General features: G+C 40.0%; 1 protein-coding gene and 1 long non-coding RNA gene across 2 annotated transcripts in view; one reads left to right on the top strand and one right to left on the bottom strand.

Annotated features, from left to right (window-relative positions):
• The window catches only part of ANKRD55 (ankyrin repeat domain 55), a 403,377-nt gene that overhangs the window by 314,358 nt on the left and 64,342 nt on the right, over positions 1-24,677 (top strand). The window lies entirely within an intron of this gene.
• The window catches only part of LOC135365382 (uncharacterized), a 62,031-nt gene continuing 42,453 nt past the window's right edge, over positions 5,100-24,677 (bottom strand). Inside the window, exon 3 of the long non-coding RNA XR_010413071.1 lies at positions 5,100-7,087. This is a non-coding gene — a long non-coding RNA (uncharacterized LOC135365382). The remainder of the gene's footprint in view (positions 7,088-24,677) is intronic.

The following is a 24,677-nucleotide window of genomic DNA, read 5'->3' as shown; positions in this document are numbered from 1 at the left end:
TCCCTTTTCCTGCTTTAGGCCATACTGTGTTTACTATTCTTCAAGCTACATCTGGTTTCATGGGTGAATTATTTTAGTTCAGTGCTTTCTCAAATATTAGCTTTACATTTAGACACACACACAGATTGATCTCCACTCCTTACCTCATTTTGAATTGTGTGTGTGTGTGTGTGTGCACCTTCAGAATGTGCTGGTTCACACTGCGTTGGATGATGAACACCATAGAGAAAGTGACTATCATGGCCGTGCCCACAACTATCCTCTCCCTTGCGTACGTCTTATATCACTGAAGACAATCAGGAAAAGTGAAAATATGGCTAAATCCAAAGACCTAATACTGGCTAAAAAATGACATTGCTGAGCTATGCAATCCAAAGAGGAGCATAGTGGGCTTATTTTGTAAGACTAATTTAAGGAAGCTGGAACTGACTGCGAAGAGCTGGCCCTTCATAAAGAATTCCTCATGTTCTAGGGTTGTGTCTCCTTACAGGACTGAGCCTAAAACATAACTAGTTAACATATTAATTTGTAATATTTATTTTCTTATAGCACCTTTCATGTGAGCAATTCACAGCATTTCCTCCACCCCAGTCCTGACTCTCCCTCATCGAAGTTAACCTTCTCCCTGACAACTCTATCTCTAGTTCTCAATCCTTTCTTTCTAGAGATGCTGCGGTATGGTGGAAATAGCATAAGCTGGGATGGCAGATCAACTTCTTAACTGTGTGACCTTTGCAAGTTACCTAACCTCTCTGGGCCTTATTTTCCTCAGCAATAAAATGGAGGAAATAATGCTGGCCTAGCAAGGTTGTTGTGAGAATATAAAATAATTTGTAAAAAGCACCAGTCCCATTGCCTAATGTGCCATAAGTACCTTAAAATTGTGGTTGCTTTTGTTATTATTGTTGCTATTATAATTATTACTACCTTGGACCGTGAGTTCCTCAAACGTGAAAGGCTCTTCACTTCTCTATCTCCAGCTTGAATTTAGCAGTCCTCAGAACAAATGAGAGTTTGGTTAATACTAGTTGACTAGAAAACTTTAATATTTTTTCAGAACTCCAGGGTACCATTCAGAGCAGTCCCCTAAAATAATAAATTAAATGATACCTGAATAGTTCTGTTATCACATTAACCCTTCCACCCTCTTAAAAGCATGAAAGGCCATAATGGTTTAGACCATTATATAGATTTTAAATACCAATATTGTGTTGTTGGGCAAACCATGGCAAAGTGACTTTCTCTCTATAAGTTGAATGTGGGCTTTATTTGAGGGCTCTCCATGAATTCTGAATATTTAGAAAATCAAAATTCTGGTAGATGCAGATGTTGAGGAATGACATGCTATCTGGAAGGATCTTAGAAGTCATGTAATCCACAGGTTCTCAAACTTAGCCACACATGAGAATCACGTGGACAGGTTTTGAAAATGCTGATGCCTAGATCTCCAGTTTAATTGGTGTGGGGTGTGGCCTAACAAAAGCTCCCCAGGAAGATCTCATGTACCACAAAGATTGAGAACCACTGATCCAACCCATCCCCCTAACATCTCCAATGGAAAGAGTAAAGCACAGAGAGGTTAAAAGGTGGGCCCTGTTTGTACTAAGACCCCCAGCTAATGAGTAATAGAGGGGACTGAGCCCCAGGTGTTCACTATCCAGACAATAGAACAATGAGAAATTTCTCTTCATGGGTGGTCTCTGGCCCCAATAGCTACTATGGGGTGGTGGTAGGGCTCAGGCTGCTCTGGTTTATGGGTTCCCAGAGAATGGTTAGCACTCGAAAAATATGACACAGAATGACCTTCAGGGCTCAAATGATGTGGATGTGCTAAGTCTGAATCCCTCCAATGGCATTTTTCTCTATTTCTCTTTGGTAGAGGTAACAAGGCATCCTTATGCTAGGGGCGTAGGGACGGATGGCAGTTGCCCATGTTCTGTCTCAGTTTTCTTCCCATTTGCATGCACCTGGGCAGACTGATCTCTGGGTCTGAAAAATGTGCAGGGGCAGGGCTGCTGGGAGGCTTAAAGATCTGGTTCTCTGACTGGCCAAAGGAATGAGAGCCGGGTTTCTGGCTTGCTTTGTGAAATTGTGGCACAGGAAGCCTGGGTCTTCAGAGCTCTCCACTCCTGCTTTGTGCTTTTTGCTTTCACCATAGCAACATCGCTTCTGGTCCCACGTGCTCTTCCTGGCTGTCTTCCCTCTCAAAGCCCACATGCAGGAAAGGACCTGTAGTAAAATCATTTACTACAGAACACAAAGGTTCCTACTGCAGTAGAGATGTTATATAACTGAAGAGATTTGCATTTTTAAGCTTTGTCCCTAATTGTGGAAGGAAAAGGTCTGCGATGCCTGAAGGAGGAACCTGAGGCCTCAGAGAGAGAATGGGAGCTGGACAAGCTTCCCAAGGGTCTTGCCTACACCCGGCCCCACCCAGGGCCTGGGAGGTAACGTGTTTGATGAGCAGTGTGTTTGTGGGCACCTGAGGGGGTTGGGGCCCACCCCACAGGCTTTTCACTGGTAGAGGTGCTGAGACAATACGAGGAGGGCAAGGCCCTCTGGTGCAGATTCAACCACTGCAGTAGGGTCCTAGGGCTGCCTGACAAAGCACCAGAGGTTGGGTGGCTTAAAACAACAGAAAGGCATTGTCTCACAGTTCTGGAGGCCAGAAGTATGAAATCAAAACTTCGGCTTGCTCCTTCTGCACTCTCCAGGGAAGAATCCTTCCTTGCTTTTTCCAGCTTCTGGCTGCTTGTGGCCTCCACTCCAGCCTGTGCCCCGTCTTCACATGGCCTTGTCCTCTGCGTGTGTCTCTCTTGTGAGCATCTGGCTTAGAACTCGATCTCTCTCATAGTACCAGTGCATGGATTACACTGAGGGCCACCCATATAATCCAGGATAAACTTCTACTCTCAACAGCCTTAACTTGATCACATCTTTTGACATATAAGGTGATATCCACCCTTTTGCCATATACAGTAAAATGAACAGGTTCCAGAGATTAGGGCATGGACCTATCTTCAGGGCCACCATTCAGCTTGCTACATGGCATGAAAAGATATCAAATCTCAAGTCCCTTGTCAGAAAGTATCATGACTGGGGTTTTGGTACAAATCCATTCTTACTGAAACTAGAGGGAAATTTGGCATTTGGGAGGGAAGATGGAAAGGGCATCTATTTGGTGCAGACTCTGCAGGTACTTTACATAGATTACATTTGAAAAGAACAAATGTTTATTGAGCGCTTAGCAGAGCCAGGCTGTGTGCCACATGGGCGTGGACTAGCTCATTTAACCCTCGTATCTGCCCCACTATTATTCCCCCCCTTTACCAATGAGGAAATTTTAAAAGGTTATGACTGACCCAAGGTTACGACAGATAAAATGGCAACACTGAGATTCAAGCATAAATCTGCTTGACTTCAAAACCCATGTCTGATCTAGACAGTACTCTTCCTTCATCGGCCATACATTTTAATGAAGAAGTAGAGATTAATGAAAATTCAAATTAATGAAGCAGTATTTTCACAATCAAGCTGTTCTTCCATTGTGTTGTGGATTTTTAAAGCTCCCACACACAGATGTGATGGTTTTAATTTCCAACTTTTCATCCAAAATGGGAATGATAAACAAAAAGAATTTAGAGTGTACAGATTTGCACTTTGCTGAAAAAGCAAAAGTGAAAATTCTGTGTGACATCCAGATGCCTCCAAAGGAAGAGTAAGCAAATTTTCAAAAAGGTTTGGGTAGAGAACAGAGAAAAGCCAGGCAAAGGAGACAAGACAGAGAGGGAATGATTTGGGCTCACATGATGATTTTAGGTTCAAAAACCTTGAGTGGGTGCCTAGACTAAAACCCAAGAACACTGAGGAGAATGCTGTGATTAATTTTCAGACTGATGGTCCAGATAAAGGAAGATTAGCTGGTAAATCATCAATCCACAGGTTTAGAAGCAGAATAGTCTGTGGCCTCTGGTAAATGATTAGCCTTCTCTTTTGGTGAAGGAAGAGGAGCAGAGGGAAAATGAGAGATGAGAGAATTCTTCTTCCAGTGTTATTGCCCACTCAAGACCAAGTTTAGTCAAACAGGTTTGCTGGAAGCCTGCCCTTACTTGCTTCCTTGCTGTCTCTTTGGCACAGGAAAACTCCTTCCCATCAACCAACTCCTGGGAAAGGTTGTGACAAACCAGTCCACTCCTGGCTCCTCTTGTGAGCCTAGCTGGAGGGAAGCCCTTGACGAATCTTATCCAAACAATTACCATTCACAGCCTTAGAGAGCCATGAAAATGCAAGTGATTCAGCAGGTTGGGGATTAGGAGAGTGGTATCATTGTCACTATTCTTCTCCAGAGGACAGCCCTACTGTCCTGGGGAATGAGGCCTCCTGCTGTAGGATGCATCCCAAGGAGGATCCAGGAGTGGTAGCCCGAGGGAATGGAGATACACCAGGTCCCTTAGGTCTGTGTCAACCCTGATGTTATGTCCCACAACATAGCCAGACCAATTTCAGAAGGCAGATCTGCTATTCAGCCCCTTTTTCAGAAGTCAGCTAGGCCACCACACTGAGCTTTTCCTGCCATCTCTATTCATTAACTCCACATTTCTTTAACAATTATTAACTGTGTTGAGTAAATTGATATTCATGTATTTTCTCTTTAATGCAACCATTTGGATGCAAGGATATTTTAACGGAATCTGAAAAAAAAAAATTCTACACATGTAGCTATTATTATTACCAAACATGTATGAAACAAACATCTCACCTATCCCCAAATATGAGACAAGGTGAGAAGGTGAGGTTCTAGACGCACGTGCATGCAAGACTGGTGTAGAAGATGTGTACAGATACCATCTTGCAGAAAGACCACATCCAACCAGGAGTCATGCTTAGCACTTCTATCAGGAAGCCTGTCTATCAGTCAGAGCAGTGTTGGCTGATTCTGAGAATCCACTTGTTGAAGAATGATCTACATCTCAGCTTTTCTGATTTATCTCTTAAAATCATGATGGTTTTACCTAATACTTATTAGCTTTCAACTAATAGAGTTGTGTGCTTAATAAGGGCCTTGGTTTCTTTTCTTTTTTTTTTTTTTTTAAGATTTTATTTATTTATTTGACAGAGAGAGACACAGCGAGAGAGGGAACACAAGCAGGGGGAGTGGGAGAGGGAGAAGCAGGCTTCCTGCTGCGCAGGGAGCCAGATGCGGGGCTCCATCCCAGGACCCTGGGATTATGACCTGAGCTGAAGGCAGACGCTTGATGACTGAGCCACCCAGGAGCCCCTAGTTTGTTTTCTCTTTGTAAAACTTATAAATGTCACTGACTCATCCATGATTTTGTTTTATTGGGTCTGTTGGGGAGGAGGAAAAGGGAAGACTGTCCTTTTACACAGGAAATATTTCTATTTCTAAATGTTCCTCAGAATTTTAAAATATACATGTACAATATTTAATAGCATTCTAATTCTTTTTTAACTTTTTGTTTGAAAATAATTTCAAACTTAAGGAAATGTTGTAAAAATAGTATAAAGAACACTTGTGTCTTTTACACAGATTCACCTAACGTTAACATTTTGCCCCATTTGCTTTATTGTTGGCTTTCTTCTCTGTCTCTCCCTGTCCCACATCTCCCTGTCTCTGCCTCTCTCCGCCTCCCTCTATGTATATATATGCATATGTGTGTGTATACTATAATCTGTCTGCATTCCGATTTTGTCTAGTGAGCCAGTAACATCTTTCATAGCATTTCCTCCAGTACTTGATCCAGTCTAGGATTAGGTATTACATTTAGTTGTCATGTGTCTTGTGTTTCCTTTCTTCTGGAACATTTCTGTACTCTTCCTTTGTCTTTTATGACATTGACATTTTGAAATTACAGTCTCTCTCTCTCTTTTTTAATACTGAGTTCCTCTTTCTGGGTTTGTCTGATGCTCCCTCATGACTAGTTTTAGATGATGCATTCCCAGCCAAAGTACCACAGGGTGATGTCTCCATCTCAGGTTATCACAATATCATTTAAATCTTTTTAAATGGTAATTTGAAGTGACAGGTCTTGCACTACTACATATCAACCAGTTCTTACAATGGGTTTTTTTCTTAATATACTGGGATTTTTTCCTATTATAAAATTAATACGACCTTCTTCAAAATAGTCAAGCAATACAAAAAGGATTTCAGCATAAAAAGTGTTGTATTCTAGCCATATGAATGTTATATAGCTAGTAAATGGCTCTGTTCTTCAGTCTGTGAGCCCAGCCTGTCCTCAGCTTCTCAGCCACCAAGATGGACTCATAGTAACTCACCCTCCCTGCTGGGGCTGGGAAATAGCTTCCAATGGGAGATAAAGGAGATCAGGCCAAGAATATCAATCAGCATCATTAATCAGAAGAAGAGCAATAACTGGTTAATTAAGCAGCTCCCATGTGCTAGGTGCTGTGCTAAACTCTTTCCTCCTGTTACGTCGCTTGAACCTCAACACAGTCTATGAGATACGTCCCATCTTTGGTTGTCTGAGGTTACACGACTTGGCCAGCACCACATAGGCCAAGGGCAAAGCTGCCATTTTAACTCCAGCTTCTGAAACCCAAGCCCTACTCACACTCCCCTTTACCACAAAGTTAGACTTTGTGGTCTCTGATAGCCCACCCCATCCACCACTTTGTGACTCTTAGTGCAAGAAGGAAAAGAAAGGTAGTGGCACCTCAAGTGGGACTGGTGGGAGCTGACAGCCCTGAAGTGGCTAACCCACAATGAACGTCCAGTTGCAATGAGCTCTCAGTGGGTACTGCTCATTGTGACAGCCTGAACTTTTCCAGGGTAGCGATGGATTCAGTCTCCATGGCAGGCTGCCTTGGGAGCAGAGAAGGGCACCAGCATCTTGGGAGAGGAGTCCACAGCTAAAAGATTGGGGTGACACAGAAATGTGACCTGTGGAGCTGATGTGATAGAAGCTGGGTATTTGCAAGGTCAAGGCTTGGGTTCCATCACAGAAGCTTCAGAAGCCAGGTTCTTCATCATATTCCTACTCAGCACATTTGTTCTCTGCAGCAACCTGTTGATGTTTCTCCAAAAGACAGTTCAGGGAGCCCAGCCCTGAAAACAAGGTCACACATAAACAGCATTAGATAGAAAGAAAAAAAGAATTATTTGGACATCGATATCCTGTGGTTTGATTGTGAATAACCTTGAGACCATTTCTTTGTTCTTTAACTCACCATAATAAATCAGAACACAGTCTGCTGTTTTGTTTTGTTTTTTTAAACTTCTTTTTAAGAACTGTGACAGGTACACCTGAAATTCATCTGAATTGACACTTTTATCCTTCTGATTACTTAGTGCTATTAAAAAATGGTGTTCTAGAGTTTTGGCTACAACTTGGCTGACTCAGCATGACCAGTAAATATAGAGAGGCGTCAGGATGGGCTCACAGGCATCTGGTTTCAGGTAGTCAGAGCAGAAATCAATTTCAGGATGGATCCTGGAAGTGTTTTGACTTAGAACAGTCGTATTTTGGAACTGGAAGGAACCTCAGTCTGTAATCCAACTCCCTCACTTTTTATATGTGAAGACTGAAACATAGAGGTATTGATGGGGATACCATGTAATGCTGTAATGGCCCCTGGAGCCAAACTGAACAGGTCAAGGCCAGTGCCACGACTTACTGTGTGACCCAGCTGCTTAACATCTCTACAGCTCACTTTCCTACCTTGTAAACTAAGATGAAGCTACTACAGAGGATTGCTTATCTAGATTGAATTAATGAATACATACAAAGCCCCTGCAACCATTCCTGGCTCGTAGTAATCATTCAGTGAGCGCCAGCGGTGGTTATAGGATTGTTGTAAAGATGGTTATAACAAGGATTGTTCTAAAACTTTAATGAATACATACAAAGCAGTTGGAACTAGGCATGGCCCAGAGTAATCACTCTGTGAGTGCCAGTGATTCTTATAAATGACTCACATAAGGTCACATGGACAACTGGTCTTCCCAGGTCAAGAGAACATCTTACCCTTTAAGCTGGCTCCTCCTTAGTAATGAATACATGGCATAGCACCACTGTTTTTTGTGGAAATTGGAAGGGGCAGAATTTTCCTGGGCAGGAAAACCACATCAGAAGGAAATGAATTCTCCAGGAAAGCTCACACAACTTGGACTAATTCTACTTTGCCTGTCCTCTGTTACTGGTGTTCTGTCCTTCCAGATAAAACTCTTCCTTTTGCCCAAAAGCCAGTCTACCTGTTAGCTTTCACTGGCCATGCTGGTGCCAGGCAGGTTTCTGGGCTCTCTACATGGTTCTGGGAATCTATCTGGTTTTGAGGCAGAATCTCATTTTTTAAAATTTAATAGTTTTATCATGTTTTACGATTTGATAGAGGAAAACTCCCTCAGTACTCTTTTTTCCCCCAATTTCATTGGATATTCTTATTCATTTTTTGTTTCCTTTTTTTTTGTTTATTTATTTTTGCTTTTGGAAGATACACATTAATACATGTTCAAGGTGTAAAACAATATCCAATGAAGAATCTCCCACCCTGCCAAACTCTCTAATCATCCAGTTCCCCTCCCTGGAAGCAAAACAATATAAGCAGTTTCCTATGTATACTTCTAGAGAGATTCTGTGTAGATAAGCAAATCGTTAAATATAATCTTTTTTCTTCTTTAAAGCATAAAGTTATCCATTTGTTTTTACAAATTAAAAGTAGTGTCATTTTCCTGAACCCGACCCCCCAGAAAACTATTGAAACTTTTATTGAGGGACGCCTGGGTGGCTCAGTTGGTTAAGTGACTGCCTTCGGCTCAGGTCATGATCCTGGAGTCCTGGGGTCGAGTCCCACATCGGGCTCCCTGCTCGGCAGGGAGTCTGCTTCTCCCTCTGACCCTCCCCCCTCTCATGTGCTCTCTCTCTCCTCTCATCCTCTCTCTCAAATAAATAAATAAAATCTTAAAAAAAAAAAAAGAAACTTTTATTGAAATGACATTAAACTTACAAATGAATCTGTATAATAATTAAAATTTATTATCCTATTTAGTTTGCCCTTTCTGGGAATATGGCATATATCTCCATGAATTCAGCTCTTCTGTTATATTGCTCAACAAAATTCTGTAGTTTTCCTCAGTTAGATTTTAAATATTTATTCCTGGACATTTTATATTTTCATTGTAATGAGTTATTTCCTGCTTATATTATTTATTACAGAGAACTATCTAGTTTTATATTTTATATTTATTTTAAAATCTGCTAACTTAATCAAATCTCATTACTTCTAATAGTTTTGTCATTAGTTCTCTTGTGCCGTCCTTGTGCATAGGATGAAACCTAATGGACTGTTTTCAAATCCTGTTCTGCCAACTATGGGGAAATTATTAAACTTCTCCATGCTTCAATATCCTCATCTATAAATTGGGATAAAGATACTACCTACTTCATAAAATTGTTGAGGCAAATAAATAGCTTAATTCAAATGATACTGTTAGGACAGTTAGCTATTATTAAAACTATGATAATTTTCCTCTCCCTTTGTGATCATTAGATTGTCTTCTTTCTTCTCTATTGTTTTACTATTAAATATGATGTTTGGAATTGATTAGAAATAAATGCACTTAACCATACTTAGAATGTAAGCTTTCAGCTGTTAAGCATTTTTTTAGATCCTTACTCACATTTTCATGTATTTCCCCTTTGTTCTAGTGGTGTGATATATTTTATTAATAGATATCAAGAAATCAAAATGTTGTGGTTTTGGAATATAGGTGAAGTTCAGTGGGGTGAGGTCTGGAGCTGGACCAAGAAAGAATTCTTGAGACATCTTTGGTGCAAAATGGTGGTTTTAATTAAAGCACAGGGACAGGACCCGAGGGAGGGCAGAAAGAGCTGCGGCACCAGGGTCCTGAGGAGTGGTGATTATGTACGTGGGAGTTGGGGGAAGTAAGGAAAAGGGAGGTTTCAAAAGAATTTTCATATGATAAAGAGGACCGACCTACAAGATACCTACAAGATACTGGAGGCCCTTGCCATTGTCAAGTTAAGGTTGTTTTCCCCTCTTGCAAGGTATTAACATTAAGATAGTTGGGAGATCCCTAGGAGACGTCACACATGTCCCACCCAGGAGTGGGGTGGGGAAGGTTGCAGGGTGTCAGCTTATGCTTTGTCTTCAGCAAGCCTTCTGCTTCCTCAACAGAAACATCTTTATAAATGATTAACTATTTGATCATGGTGTATTATTCTTTCAATATCCAACTGAATTTTATCTGGTAGAATTTAATTTAAAACTTAGAATTCTATGCTCACAAATTGAATTCTTCTGTAGGTGCCTTTGTGTGTGTGTGTGTGTGTGTGTGTTACCAGTTTTGCTGGCCTTAGAAAATAAATTTGAGGGGGTGCCTGGCCGGCTCAGTTAGTAGAGCATCCAACTCTTGATCTTGGGGTTGTGAGTTCAAGCCCCATGTTGGGTATAGAGATTATTTTTTTTTTTTTTAATTTAATTTAGTTTTATTATGTTATGTTAGTCACCATACAGTACATCATTAGTTTTTGATGTAGTGTTCCGTGATTCATTGTTTTCAAATGACATCCAGTGCTCCATGCAATATATGCGCTCCTTAATACCCATCACTGGGCTAACTCATGCCCCCCACCCCCCACCCCCCACCCCTCTAAAACCCTCAGTTTGTTATTTAAAAAGAAATTCTTTAAAAATAAGAAAAGAAATTAGCCAAATTTCCCTTTTTCTGTGCTTCAGTTTGAGAATTCTTTGTTCCTTGGTCATTTGATATTTATCTTAACAAACTAAAAGAATTCAGTCAACCTCACTTTAGAATCTTTATGCTATTACCACCAGCTTTAATTCTCTCTCTGGTGTACAACCAACTCTTCATAGATACATTTCCAATTTTCAGTTGATATGTGAATTTTATTTTTGCTACAAATGAGTTTAAAGTCCAGGACAGTGATGTCTGTCAGGCAGAATGCTGAGCCACGCAGCTTGTGCAGCGGAGGGTAGATGCGGGCACAGGCTCTGTTAGAGAGAATGGAATGTAGAATGACCATCTAGCTCCAAAGAAAGGTCACAAGTTCACTGGACTATGTGAGAGCTTTGCCTCCTGAGTGAAAAGGCAGTTGTATACAATAGTACACATAGGTCAGAGGGTAGAATCTGAGGCCTGACAGCCTGCAGCCTTTTCTGAGTTTCACCAGTTACTACCTGTGTGACTTTGAGTAAGTCACATTCCTGTCCTATGCCTCAGTTTCCCCATCTGTAAAATGGGGATAATTTGTAGTACCTACTTCATAAGGTGAAAATTAAATGAGCTGATTTACAGAAAGGGTTTAGTACAGTGCCTGGTGCATAATAAGCATGATGTAACTGTTAACCATCATTATGACTGTTCTTCAGACAGTGACAGAGACATGAAGGGTGCAGTAAGAGTGGATGCTATCATAGTGACTGGGAGACATTACTGTCCTGTAGAAGTGGCTGTATCATAGTTTTTGCTAACTCTGGGGTTGTTCTAAGTTTTTAATTGCTTCAAATATGCTACCAAAAATTCTAGAATTCAAGTCTGCTGGAAAGACAAAAAAGCTCAGAACCTTGACTGTGGACTGGCCACAAGACTCTATGGAATGTGCCTGAGGTGCACTTTGGCTATATCCCCAAGTTCATGTGTGCACCATGGCAGAGAGGGCAGGTCTGGGCTTCTGCTTGCCAAGCCACAGTTTCGATGAACAGGAGGTAGGAAGAGCCTCCTGTAGGGAGTTAATAGTGATTTAGTATATGATAAGGTTGCCATTACAAATTAGCAAGAAAAGGGAAAATTATCCAATAATTGGCTATTTGGGAAAAAATTTTAGCATACAAAAATATAGTTTAGAAATTCCACATTAATTATAGTTAAATATTAACATATAAGTAAGTCTAAGGTCCCACAAATTCTTACCTCTCTAGTCATAAAAGCAATGCAATAAATTTTGTAAATGCAATATCCATAAATATTGAAGATGTGTTTTTCAAAAACCAACAAAACACCTGAAACTTAAGTAGCAAACAGGGAAAATAACTGCAGCATAGATGACAGGTGAAAAACTGGTGTCCTTACTATATAAAAAGGTATTTCAAATCAATTAGATAAAGATGAATGCCTGGAAATAATAAGATGTAAGGACACCAATAAATAATTCATAAAATGGCCATAAACAGTTGGAAAAACTTTTCTCTCAGGAAAAATAAATGACCATTGAAAATTATAGACTATTTTTCTTCTTTCACACCAATGTTAATTTAAAAAAATAATATATAGCATCATTAAGAAAGATGAAGTATGTGCTCTCAAGCCCTGCTTTGGGGAGGGTATATTGGTTTAACTTTTCTGGAGGCCAATTTGACAAAGAGTCAAATGCATTGACTCCCATGTTCACTTCTAGGAATATGTCCACAGGAAATAGTCAAAGATGTGAGAAAAGATATATATGCAAGAATATTATCGCATTATTTGGAATGGCCAAAAAACTTATGATTCTCCAGAAAAAAGAGAAAACATTTAAATGTCCTATAATAAGAAAATGATCAAATCAATTGTGTTAAATTCAGTCAATGGGATTTTATGCCACATTTTATAAATAACATTTTAAAATCTTACCTTGTGACATGGGAAGACATTTATGATCAAACATTAAGTGAAAAGGGGCAAAAATAAAAATTATATGTACAGCATGATCTTATTTTTGTAAAAAATAAATAGGTATGTATAATTCCAGCACTATGGCTCAGAACTATTAGTCACTGATTGTTACAATCTTAAAATATCTCTATACCCCATGTATCATATGATCTCACTGATATGAGGAATTCTTAATCGCAGGAAACAAACTGAGTGTTGTTGGAGTGGGGGGTGGGGTGGGAGGGATGGGGTGACTGGGTGATAGACACTGGGGAGGGTATGTGCTCTGGTAAGCGCTGTGAATTGTGCAAGACTGTTGAATCTCAGATCTGTACCTCTGAAACAAATAATGCAATATATGTTAAGAAAAAAAAAGAAGAAGAAGGTAGCGGGAGGGGAAGAATGAAGCGGGGGAAATCGGAGGGGTAGACGAACCATGAGAGACGATGGACTCTGAAAAACACAGGGTTCTAGAGGGGAGGGGGGTGGGAGGATGGGTTAGCCTGGTGATGGGTATTAAAGAGGGCACATTCTGCATGGAGCACTGGGTGTTATGCACAAACAATGAATCATGGAACACTTCATCTAAAACTAATGATGTAATGTATGGGGATTAACATAAGAATAAAAAAAAAAATAGAAAAAAAAATATCTCTATACCCTCAGATCAATAGAGACCACCCATCTTCCTGTACCAATCATTCCCCAGGAACACATACACATTATGCACAATTTAGCAGCTAACAAGTTATAGATCCCACCCCAGGTATTAGGCCTGCCTCCGTTCTGATGGAGGTTCTGATAAACCAGTTGTTGGATCCTCTTAATATCACCCTTGACTTGGTCCCTTATTATGGAAGGGGATTTTGGGGTGGGGGACATACAGAGATTCACTTAATAAATAAGCAACAAAATGCCCTTACTATTAGCCAAACTCTCGCTGGATCTTAGAAAATTTTAGTCATTTTTTTTTTTCAGGTTCTATCATTGTATTCCAAGCCATGTAAAGATCACAGTGTGAGCTCTTTTAAGATTTGCATTGCTAGCTTGGTCAGCTAGTCCTTCCCCACCAGCCGCCACAGGCATGAAGCCACTGTCCCTATCCCTGAGGCTCAGCGCCTCAGGGTGCTGTAGCACTTTCCAGAACTTTTTTTGTCACCTGGCCTCGCAGCTTTTTGGATTTTTTATCCCCTTTGCTTGCTCCTCAGGAACTTGCCTTCTCATTTATACAGCCTGTGAGTTGGGTTACCACTCATTTTCAGTCATGGCCATTTTGAGTCCGGAAGGGAGGGCAGGAGACAGTTCAGATTTTGAAGAGTAAGATGGAAAGGGCAGAGGTTCACAACTGCTCATTCTTTTTTTTTTTTTTTTAAAGATTTTATTTACTTATTCATGAGAGAGAGAGAGAGAGAGAGAGGCAGAGGGAGAAGCAGACTTCCCGCACAGCGGGGAGCCCGATGTGGGACTCGATCCCAGGACTCCGGGATCATGACCTGAGCCGAAGGCAGACGCCCAACCATCTGAGCCACCCAGGCACCCCACAACTGCTCATTCTGAAGCAACCAGATCCTCAGGCTTCCAGGTTTCAGCTTCTGCTAGTATTTCTCCATACTCTCTAATTACTTTACACAGGCAGGTAGAGGAACAGAGGCTCCAGGAAGAACATAGGTGGGCAGGAAGCCCGTGGTGCCACATAAGTCAAGTACATACAACAGGTCAACATCTTAACAGTGATTATCTTTAAGGGTATATGTTCTTTTTATCTGTATTTTTGTAATTTTTATAAAGCAAGAAAGTATTATAAATTAAATAACATAAAATGACAGATCAAATGAATCAAAATATCTGGGGATAGTATTTGGGCATCAGTTGTTTTTTGGGGTTTTTTTTTTTTTATGTTATGTTAGTCACCATAAAATACATCATTAGTTTTTGATGTAGTGATCCACGATTCATTGTTTTCGTATAACACCCAGTGCTCCATGCAGTACGTGCTCTCCTTAATACCCATCACCGGGCTAACCCATCCCCCCACCCCCTCCCCTCTAAAACCCTCAGTTTGTTTCTCGGTGTCCATAGTCTCTCATGGTTCATCTCTCCCTCCGATTCCCCCCCTTCATTTTTCCCTTCCTTCTCCTAATGTCCTCCATTCTACTCCTTATGTTCCACAAATAAGTGAAACAATATGATAATTGACTTTCTCTGCTTGACTTATTTCACTTAGCATAATCTCCTCCAGTCCCATCCATGTTGATGCAAAAGTTGGGTATTCATCCTTTCTGATGGCTGAGTAATATTCCATTATATATATGTTTTTGTTTTATTTTATTTATTTATTTGACAGAGAGCACAAGCAGGGGGAGCCGCAAGCAGAGGGAGAGGGAGAAGCAGGCTTCCTGCTGAGCAGGGAGCCTGATGCAGGTCTTGATCCCAGGACCCTGGGATCATAACCTGAGCCAAAGGCAGACACTTAACCAACTGAGCCACCCAGGCACCCCTTGTTTTTGTTTTTAAGCTCCCAAGGTGATTCTAATGTATAGCCAGTGTTGAGATCCAGGGATGTAATCACCCTTTCAGTTTACAAAATAGATAGCTGAACCCAAAGTGGTTCACAGTAACACACTTGGCTAATATGCTCCTGTGCTGAGGATTCTTTATGAGATTCAGATTTAACTGAGAAGTCAAATCTCTTAGTTACTGAGAAGTAATTTCTGTTGTCACTCTTTTAGACCCCACAATATTACATGCTCAAAGTTCTGATAAATATGGTTTAAACCAGCCTTACTTTAACCCTATATCCATAATATATGACAGTTGATGGAAGCTGTTCATTTACTTCAACTCTACTTAAAATCCTAGTGATAAGCCTTATAAAATTGTTTAAAGGAGCAGAAGACACCTTCATCCACCACTTTTCCTAATTCTCTTCCTAAAAATTATGAAAAATGAGACTTCATTTATCTACTCTTGTCGATTTGTCAATTGGAAAAGAATATGCCAATTAAGTCAATAAACATATTTATCAATTATCTACAATATATCCAACACTACTCTAGCTTCTACTATCTAATGTTAGAGATTTTTTTTCCTGTAATAAAGACAAAGCCATACTGCCAAAATTCTAGTGCAATCATATAAAGAGTGATTATTCATTAGGTTTGGTTTTATTCTTTGCCTTTTATAAAGCAGTTATCATATGGTTTCACTTATATGTGGAATATAAGAAACAGTGCAGAGGATCATAGGGTAAGGAAGGAAAAACCGAATGGGGAGAAGAACCATGACTCTTAACTATAGGAAACAAACTGGCGGTTTCTGGAGGGGCGGTGGGTATGTGGATAGGGTAATTTGGTGATGGGCATTAAGGAGGGCATGTGATGGGATGAGCACTGGGTGTTATACGCAACTGATAAATTATTGAACACTACATCTGAAACTAAGTATGTACTATATGTTGGCTACTTGAATTTAAATAAAAATAAAAATAGTTACCAAAAAAAAAAAAAAAAGGCAATGAAACCATGGCAGGAAGTCTGCCACAGTTCCATTTCAATTTCTTCAGGCATCTTTAGAAACACATGAGACAGCTATTCAGGAACTTACTGTCAATCTGTGACTGTGGACAGAGAGCAAATATGGACATTTTCGGGGTCAGAGCAATTTTAGAGAAATAAGTAAGCAAGAAAAGTAAGTAAAGGAAAGTAAGAGATCAATGTCCAATCCGGGAATGGATTACTGATAAAGAGGGAGAAAGCAGAATCAAGACAACAAGAACATCCATGGAAGGCCAGCTAGCAGAAAGTGTCTGCAACAGGGCTTCAGGAGCAATGCAAAGCTAAGGGACTGCAGGGTGATAGACTTGTTCCCTCTTTGACAATGGCCCAGCCATTCATACTACGTTTGTTTTTTTAAACTGTTTTCAGTGGATCAAGGCACTAGGAACATTTTTGTAAGTGGCCACAGTAGAGGGCTACTCAGAGGAAGCCTTTTAGAGGACCCAAGGAAGACCTCCTTCTCCAAATCCCTTCCAGCCCAATAGTCATTATTCTTCAATAATAGGTTATTTGTTACTTGCTTCTCCGCAGATGTGAGAAAGACACATAGAACACCAGTCATGAAAGGAACCTTAGAGGTCAGCCTTCTACTCAACACAGGTATCTAATTAACAGCATTCCAAGCTATGTTTGGTCAGAACCCACTTAAACATGGGCAGTAATGAGAAGCACACTAGCTCACAAGATAATCTCTTCTAGTTCTGAATAGCTCTGGTCATTCAAAGTCTTAATTAGTTCAATTGCTGCCCATTAGGACTAGTTCTCCCTGTGCATCTACAGAAAACAAGTCTAAACCCTCTTCCAGTTTTTCCAGTATTTGAAAATAGTTGTCATGTCTTCTCCTAGCTAACAAACTCTGCCTCCTCACCTGTTCCTCACCTTCCAGAGTCCCCAGTTAAAATGGCAAATACTTGATGTGGAAACCTGTCATTTCTGGGATGTGAAAGAGGTAGTTGGAGTGATATATTTGATCCAGAAGAGAGTTAGGGAGATTGGAGGAAGGGTGGTTGAAATGACAGCACTTGGCTTACTTTGCAATTTCCAAAGACCAACTAGGCTAGTACAGTCCTTCACAAAATTCATTTAAAATTTATACCTGCCTGGGGCGCCTGGGTGGCTCAGTCGTTAAGCGACTGCCTTCGGCTCAGGTCATGACCCCGGAGTCCTGGGATCGAGCCCCGCATTGGGCTCCCTGCTCAGCGGGAAGCCTGCTTCTCCCTCTCCCACTCCCCCTGCTTGTGTTCCTTCTCTCACTGTGTCTCTCTCTATCAAATAAATAAAATCTTAAAAAAAAAAAAAAATTTATACCTGCCTAATTGCCAAAGAACTTATCGACACAATATTTTAACATCAAGGAGATTTCCACAAGACTCCAATGGATGAGAAAACCCATTGAACATGTATGCTAAATCACTCAATCAATCCATTCATTGTACATATCCTCAACGCCCTATGCATTGAAGATTGAGATCTCACTTTTTAAGAATTGGTATTATTAAAATGAAGTTCATTCTATGAAAATACATTCTAGAGAGGCATCATTACTGAAGTTCAACACAGATATGCTTCTTAAAATAGCAAATTCCATTTCCCAGCGCCCCCACACCTACCCCACCACCACCCCAGCTCCAGTAGAGATGCCAACTGTGGAATGGCATTCACAGGTCAGAAGAAGCACCCCGAGGGACACAGTGATGCTGAGATTCAAAGAAACACAACATGTGTCGCATCACAAATCCAGTTATTAAGAAAGGTCTGATTGTGGCCGGATATTTACCCTTGAGATAATGTTGTTGCAAGACTTCCGCCCCAGAGAATGAAATCCCCTTTTCCACCCCAGGGCATGAAAGTTCCTTTGAGTACTTGTTCTCAACTTGTTCAGCTGGTATATGCAGAACGCTTAGAGCTATTTTTCTCTTTAAAATGTTAGAAAGAGACTCTTTGTCCTCCTCACATATGACTGGCACTTTATAAAAAAAACTCTTAAAGCCTCAGCCAATATACCCTGAGGGACTGGAGGAGAAAACAGGAGAAATAGCAAAATGTTTCAGCTCACAAGATCTCTGTAGCCTGCTCAGCAATGCAAAGGGTCTCATTGAGGACATAGAAGACAGAGAGCCCTATCTATGTCAAAGAAGTAATATTCATAATAATTGGCATGGATTGAATACTTACTCTGTGCAGGCATTGCCCGAAGCACCTTGCATGGATTAACTCATTTAGCTCTCAGAACAGCCCTAGAAGGTAGTTACTATTCTTATCCCATTTGACAAGTGAAGAATAGGAATAGAGAAGATAAGCAACTCCCCTAAAGTCACACAGGTTGCAGGTAAGTGGCAATGCCAAGATTCAAACTCTGGAGTTTGGGTCTGTGCTCTTAGTATTTTTCTACGGTGCCTCCAAGTATATATGCAATGTGTCACATGATATATATGATGAGTCATATGAAACTACTTTTGTTTCAATGCCAGCCAGCTGTATCAATGATCTTAACTTGCTTCTGCACTGCCAGAGACTTCCAGACCAGCTTTTAATTCTCTCCAGCAGAACTGGTACCATCCTGGTTCAGGGACCAGGTCAAGGCCCACACGGACTCTTCATCACCAGTGGGTGGCAATGTTGTCACATGGAGCCATCAGGGTACAGTGTAGGCTTGGCATCCTCTCTAAAAGTGGAAAGGCCTCCCCACCCTATATAGGTCATTCTACACAACCCCTGAAATGGACTTTCTCTACTGTCCCTGGAACACCCAGGATAATCCTGCAGGAGGAGAGAGGGATGCCCAGGGAACTATTCATTTAAGTGATTTTTCCTCTGTCCTGCCATATCCCTGGTGTATCTCAGTTGTCATTTACACACTGTCTTCCCACTAGGACATGTCTTTCTTAAAGACAGAGACTCTGCAATATTGTCCACAATTTCACTAGCCTAGGGTAGATGTCAGGTAAATGGATGAATCATTAAACTTCAGCTCTTCACAGGCAATCAATTCCACCGTAACAAACAGTCTAAGGAAGAGCTACAAAATCCCCTGTTGTTAGCCAAAATGAACTTGCCCCGGACTTCATGGTGATTCTAGGGTGGGTTCAGCCACCCAAGGATCCTCAGAATAGAATGAACTAAAGAAAGCCTCTCAAGACCATTCTCGTCTGGACTCTTGAAACTGCAATACCCAGTCTATCCTTACATTGATCTGACTCTTCCACAAAATGGTCACAGCTTAAGCAGAACAAGTGTCAAGCCAACCTCTGGGTAGATTTCAACACAATAGGCCAGTAATTGATGCAGGCAATGGCTTTCCCAAGCAGCTCCGCAATAATAACTCAAGGGCAGAATTACTCTGTGAAGCTTCTAGAAAAGAGACCTACATTTGTATAAAATCTGAGAAATTCTGAGGCAGGTCCTCTAGAATCCCAAACATTTCTAGAAGCCTGTCATATGTCTGAAATCCCACTATTAAAGAGCTAGGCACTTGGAATTAGGTGGATAATTTATGGCACGTGCAGAAACCTTTTAGGGTTTTTAACCATGAAAAATGAGGGAAATAGATGGTTGCAAGAATGTCTATCCTTCCAATTTTTAGGTAAAACTTAAAAACTTAATATATGTACCTGTTTGTTTAATCTAGGGAATTTACAAAGGTCAGAATTAGAAAAATACACATATTTTTTTTTCTTTTTCAGAATTTTGTCAAATATCCAGGACTTGTTTTCTCAGTTACAGGCACAGTAGGCTCTGTTTACCCTTTTAGTAGTAGCACATTAATGTAAAGCTTATAAGACACTTTCCTCAGCATTTAAGAAAAAAACTTGGTTTACTTTGATGATTTTTAGAAATACAAACTCATTATAGAAAATTTGGAAAATATAGTATAGAAAGCTCTAAAGAACATCTAAGAGATGATCTCTGTTGACTTTTTGATGCATGTTCTTCCAGTCTTACATATTTCATATTTATACATATACACAGATAACATTTTAGAAAACATAATTTACATCTACTCACATGCTTCTTTCTTCCTACTTCTTTGTCTCTTTTCCATTTTATCTACTTTTAGCCTCTCCCCCTCTGTGTGAATTCTGGAATTTCTCTTTATGCACCCATACATAAGTCTATCTGTTTTACTTTCACACAATTAGAGAGGCTAGAGCCATTGAAAACATGCTCCAGATGATAGTTAGATAATACTAGATAGAAAAATAGATAGATGATAGATATATACAGAGATAGATAAGAAAAGAAGGAAGGAGAGAAAGAAGAATTCATGTATTGTTTGTTTATTTAGATATAGATCTTCTGCATATAAATGGTTTCATGACCTTTGGTAGAAAAAATTTTTCTTGCTTCTGTTTTAGGTTCTTTAAAGACCATCATTCATCCTTCTCTTTGTACATGTAATTTCTTCATCACACTTTCTCATTTCCACAGAAATTCTTTGTATAGTCTTAAGTTTATACCTAATTATTTGCATTGACTTCAACTTAAATTGGCTGTTTCTACACATGCTCTGTGGAAACCCCTTCGTTTCCTATTTCTTAATGGCTCCGTTGTTTAGTATGATAGTTCAGGGCTAGAAGGAACTCTAGAAGGAAGTAAATTCTGTTCTGCCTCTCACATCTTCCTGTCCCTTTATGCTATGCCTCGTGCTGTGTGAATTCCTCCCATAATACACTTCCTTAGTGGCCATCTACCCAAGATTGGCCATCTTCAATGTCAGGAAACTCACTACCTCTTAAGTGACCCGGAATATTTTTACATTGCTTTAACACTTAAAATACCCTTTTCTCTGTCACTCTCACTCAGTGCTATTTCTAATTGCTGGAGTTCCACAAAACAATTAAACCATCAAATTATTTGTTTAAAAGGTTCTTTGAAAAACAATTCTATTTACAACAGCATCAAAAAAAAATATTTAGGAATAAATTTAGCCAAGGAGGCTAAAGACTTACACACTGAAAACTACAAAATATTGCTGAAAGAAATTAAAGAAGACACTGATAAATGGGAAGACATCCTTGTTTCATGGATTAGAAGATAATATTGAGATGTCAGTGCTACCCAAAGAGATCTACAGATTCAATGTAATCTCTATATAAATTCCAATGATACTAGATAAAAAAATGGATAAGGAAAGAAGAAAGAAGGAAAAATTTATGTATTGTTTACATAGATCTTCTGCATATAAATGGTTTTGTAACCTTCTGTCAAAAAAATTTTTGTTTTTGTGAAATAGAAAAATCCATCCTAAAATCCATATGGAATCTCAAGGAGCCCCAAATAGCCAAAACAATCGTACAAAAGAAAAACAAAGTTGGAGTTCTCAACACTTACAGATTTCAAAATATACTACAAACCTGCGGTAATCAAAACTCTATAGTACTGGCATAAAGATAGATATATAGATCCATGGAACAGAACTGTGAGTCTAGAAATAATCCCATGCATTTAAGTCAACTGATTTTCAACAAGGGTGTTATGACCATCCAATGGGAAAGAATAGTGCTGGAACAATTGATAGCCATGTACAAAAGAATAAAAATCAGACCCTTACCTTAACACCATATATAATAATTAACTCAAGATGAATCAAGGATCTAAACATAAGACCTAAAACTATAAACTCCTAGAAGAAAACATAGGAGAAAAGCTTTGTGACATTAAATTTGACAATGATTTCTTGGATATGATGACAAAAGGGCAGACAACAAAAGAAAAAATAGGCAAATTGAGCTACATCAAAGTTAAAAGGTTTTGTGCATCAAAGGACATGATCAGCAGAATGAAAAGGCAACCCACAGAATGGGAGAAAATATATGTAAATCATATATCTGATAAGGGGTTAATATCCAGAGTATATAAAGAATTTCTATAACTTAATACCAGAAATTAAACAACCTGATTAAAAATGGATAAAAGACTTAAGGAGACATTTCTCCAAAGAAGATATACAAATAGCCAATAAATACATGAAAAGATACTCAACATGCCTAATCACTGGGCCATGCAAATCAATACCATGAGATATCACTTCACACCTATTAACTCCCTATTATTAAAACAAACAAACACATAAAACAATAACAGGAAATACCAATTGTCTGTAAGGACATGGGAATATTGGAACCCTTGTGTGCTGTTGGCAGGAATATAAAATGGTGCAGCCACTGTGGGAAACACTTTGGTGGTTCTTAAAAAATTAAAAATAGAATTACCACATGATCCAGCAATTCCACTTTTAAGTTTATACCCAAAAGAATTGAAAGCAAGGTCTCAAAGAGGTGATGTTTGTGATAGCATTATTCAAAATTGCCAAAAGGTGGAAACAGCCCAAGTATCTATCGATGGATGAACAGATAAACCACATGTGGTCTAAACATACAATAGAATATTATTCAACCTTGGAAAAGAAGGAAATTGTGACACATGCTACAACGTGGATGAACCTTAGGACATTATGCTGAGTAAAATAAGCCAGTTGCAAAAGCACGAACACTGTTAATTCCACTTAAATGATTCCTTAGAGTAATCAAATTCATAGAGACTGAAAGTGGCATGGTGGTTTCCAGGGGCTGTAGGAGGGATTAATGGAGAGTTACTATTTAATGGATACAGAGTTTGAGTTCTGGAAGATGAAAAGAGTTCTGAAAATGATTGATGGTGATGGTTGCTCAACAATGTGAATGTTGAGTGTACACTACAAATGTATATAATGCCCCTGAACTATACATTTAAAAAGGGTTGAAATGATAAATTTTGTGTTATATATATTTCACCACAATTTTTTAATTAAAAAAAAAGATCTTCAAATATCTGAAGGCTGCTGCTATCATGGTCCCATGGAATAATCTCTCTAGAGTAAACACATAGACATAGACATAGGTGGTTGTCATAATCATCATCATCATCATCTCCATTTTATTATTATTATTTTAAAGATTTTATTTATTTGAAAGAGAGAGCATGAGTGAGGGAGAAGGGCAGAAGGAGAGCAGAAGCAGACTCCCCACTGAGCAGGGAACCCAATGCGGGGCTCAATCTTAGGACCCTGGGATCATGACCTGAGCCAAAGGCAGACACTTAACCAACTGAGCCACCCGGGCACCCCTCATAATTTCCACTGTAGGAACAAGGAAACAGGTGTAGAGAGGGTAATTTTCAAATTCACAGAGCTAGTTAGTATAAACCAGGCCTTGAACCCAAGTTGTGTGGCTCCAGAGTCCTCACACTTACCACGGAAGGGGCATTTGATGTTGGTATCTCTCACCTCCTACTTCCAACCCCCAGGCAAATGTGCAGGTGAGCCTGCTTTAAAAACACCCCCAACAACAACAAATTCACTGTGGATAAATTAGGGAACAGCTACTCAACTTTACAAAGGAGCTTGTTGTCATAAGTGAACCATTTTCAATAACAAGCTCCTCCTGGGACAGGTCAACTAGTTAAAAAGTCACTAATGACTTCCAAGAAGTACTGGAGCAGAGAAACCCAGCCAACAGGTTAGGATCACTGCCAATTAAAGATTAGAACGGTAAAGTATTTCTGGTGTAATGTCCACATTCATAGAAAAACAGTTTTAAAAACTTTTCTTGCACACACATATTTTCCCTGAATAATGGCTATGTGTGGGAGAAATTGTAAAAGCAGAGGGGCTCTGCACAGCGCCTCACTAGGGGTCTCCACATGAGCAGTTTGCCTCCCAGCCCTTCAGTGCTCCCCTGGCATCACTTGACCCAAAGTTCTATTCTCACCTTTGGTAGTACTATTAGTTGGTTCAGTCGTGCACAAAGGTATAATACAGGTGGCTACCAAATTCCAAGGAGTTGCATATAGGTCTGTTCCTTCTGGAAACAGCATGTCATGAAACCCCAACTGCTTTTGTGAAGGGACTACATACAGAGATGAGGCAGGGTGGAGAGAATGGTGTTTGTTACCAAAGGGAACCCAGTAAGAGCTGGTTCTGGGAAGGAGGAAACTCCTGGTGGAAGAGAAGCAGCCACTGTTAGACACTACACCAGGAGAAGGCAGAAAGAAATTCCCTACCTCTCTCTCTTCTCCCCACCAGTTTCTTGCCAGTGTCTCCTTTGGGCAAACCAGAGAGCGAGGGGGCCTGGGTGATACAGTAAGCAAGTGTCAGCCCTCAGGGTATACAGCAGGAGGGGATGGGGTGGAGAGTACATCAGGAGAACAGAAAATAAAGAATGCAATATCTGTATCAGAGTTGGTTAAACTGAGTCATTGAAAGGAAAAGTTTAACATGTTTCAGATCAAAGAGGGAAACCTAGAACCAACACAAGGGTCCCATTTTCCTCTCTGGTCTCACTGATTTTGAATACCTTGAAGGCCTACAAAGAATCATAAACTCTCGGAGGACATCTAATCCCTCAGACTCCTTCCCAATATATGGTGATGTTACAACATGGCCCACAGGGGTCCACCTTTCTTCAGAAGCATTGAGGGTGCTTGTGAGGAGT

The sequence above is a fragment of the Mirounga angustirostris genome, unplaced genomic scaffold, assembly GCF_029215605.1.
Source record: "Mirounga angustirostris isolate CCGP_5_RB_7025 unplaced genomic scaffold, mMirAng1.0.hap1 SCAF_7, whole genome shotgun sequence".
Classification (NCBI taxonomy): domain Eukaryota; kingdom Metazoa; phylum Chordata; class Mammalia; order Carnivora; family Phocidae; genus Mirounga; species Mirounga angustirostris.
This window is presented reverse-complemented; position numbering and strand designations above follow the sequence as displayed.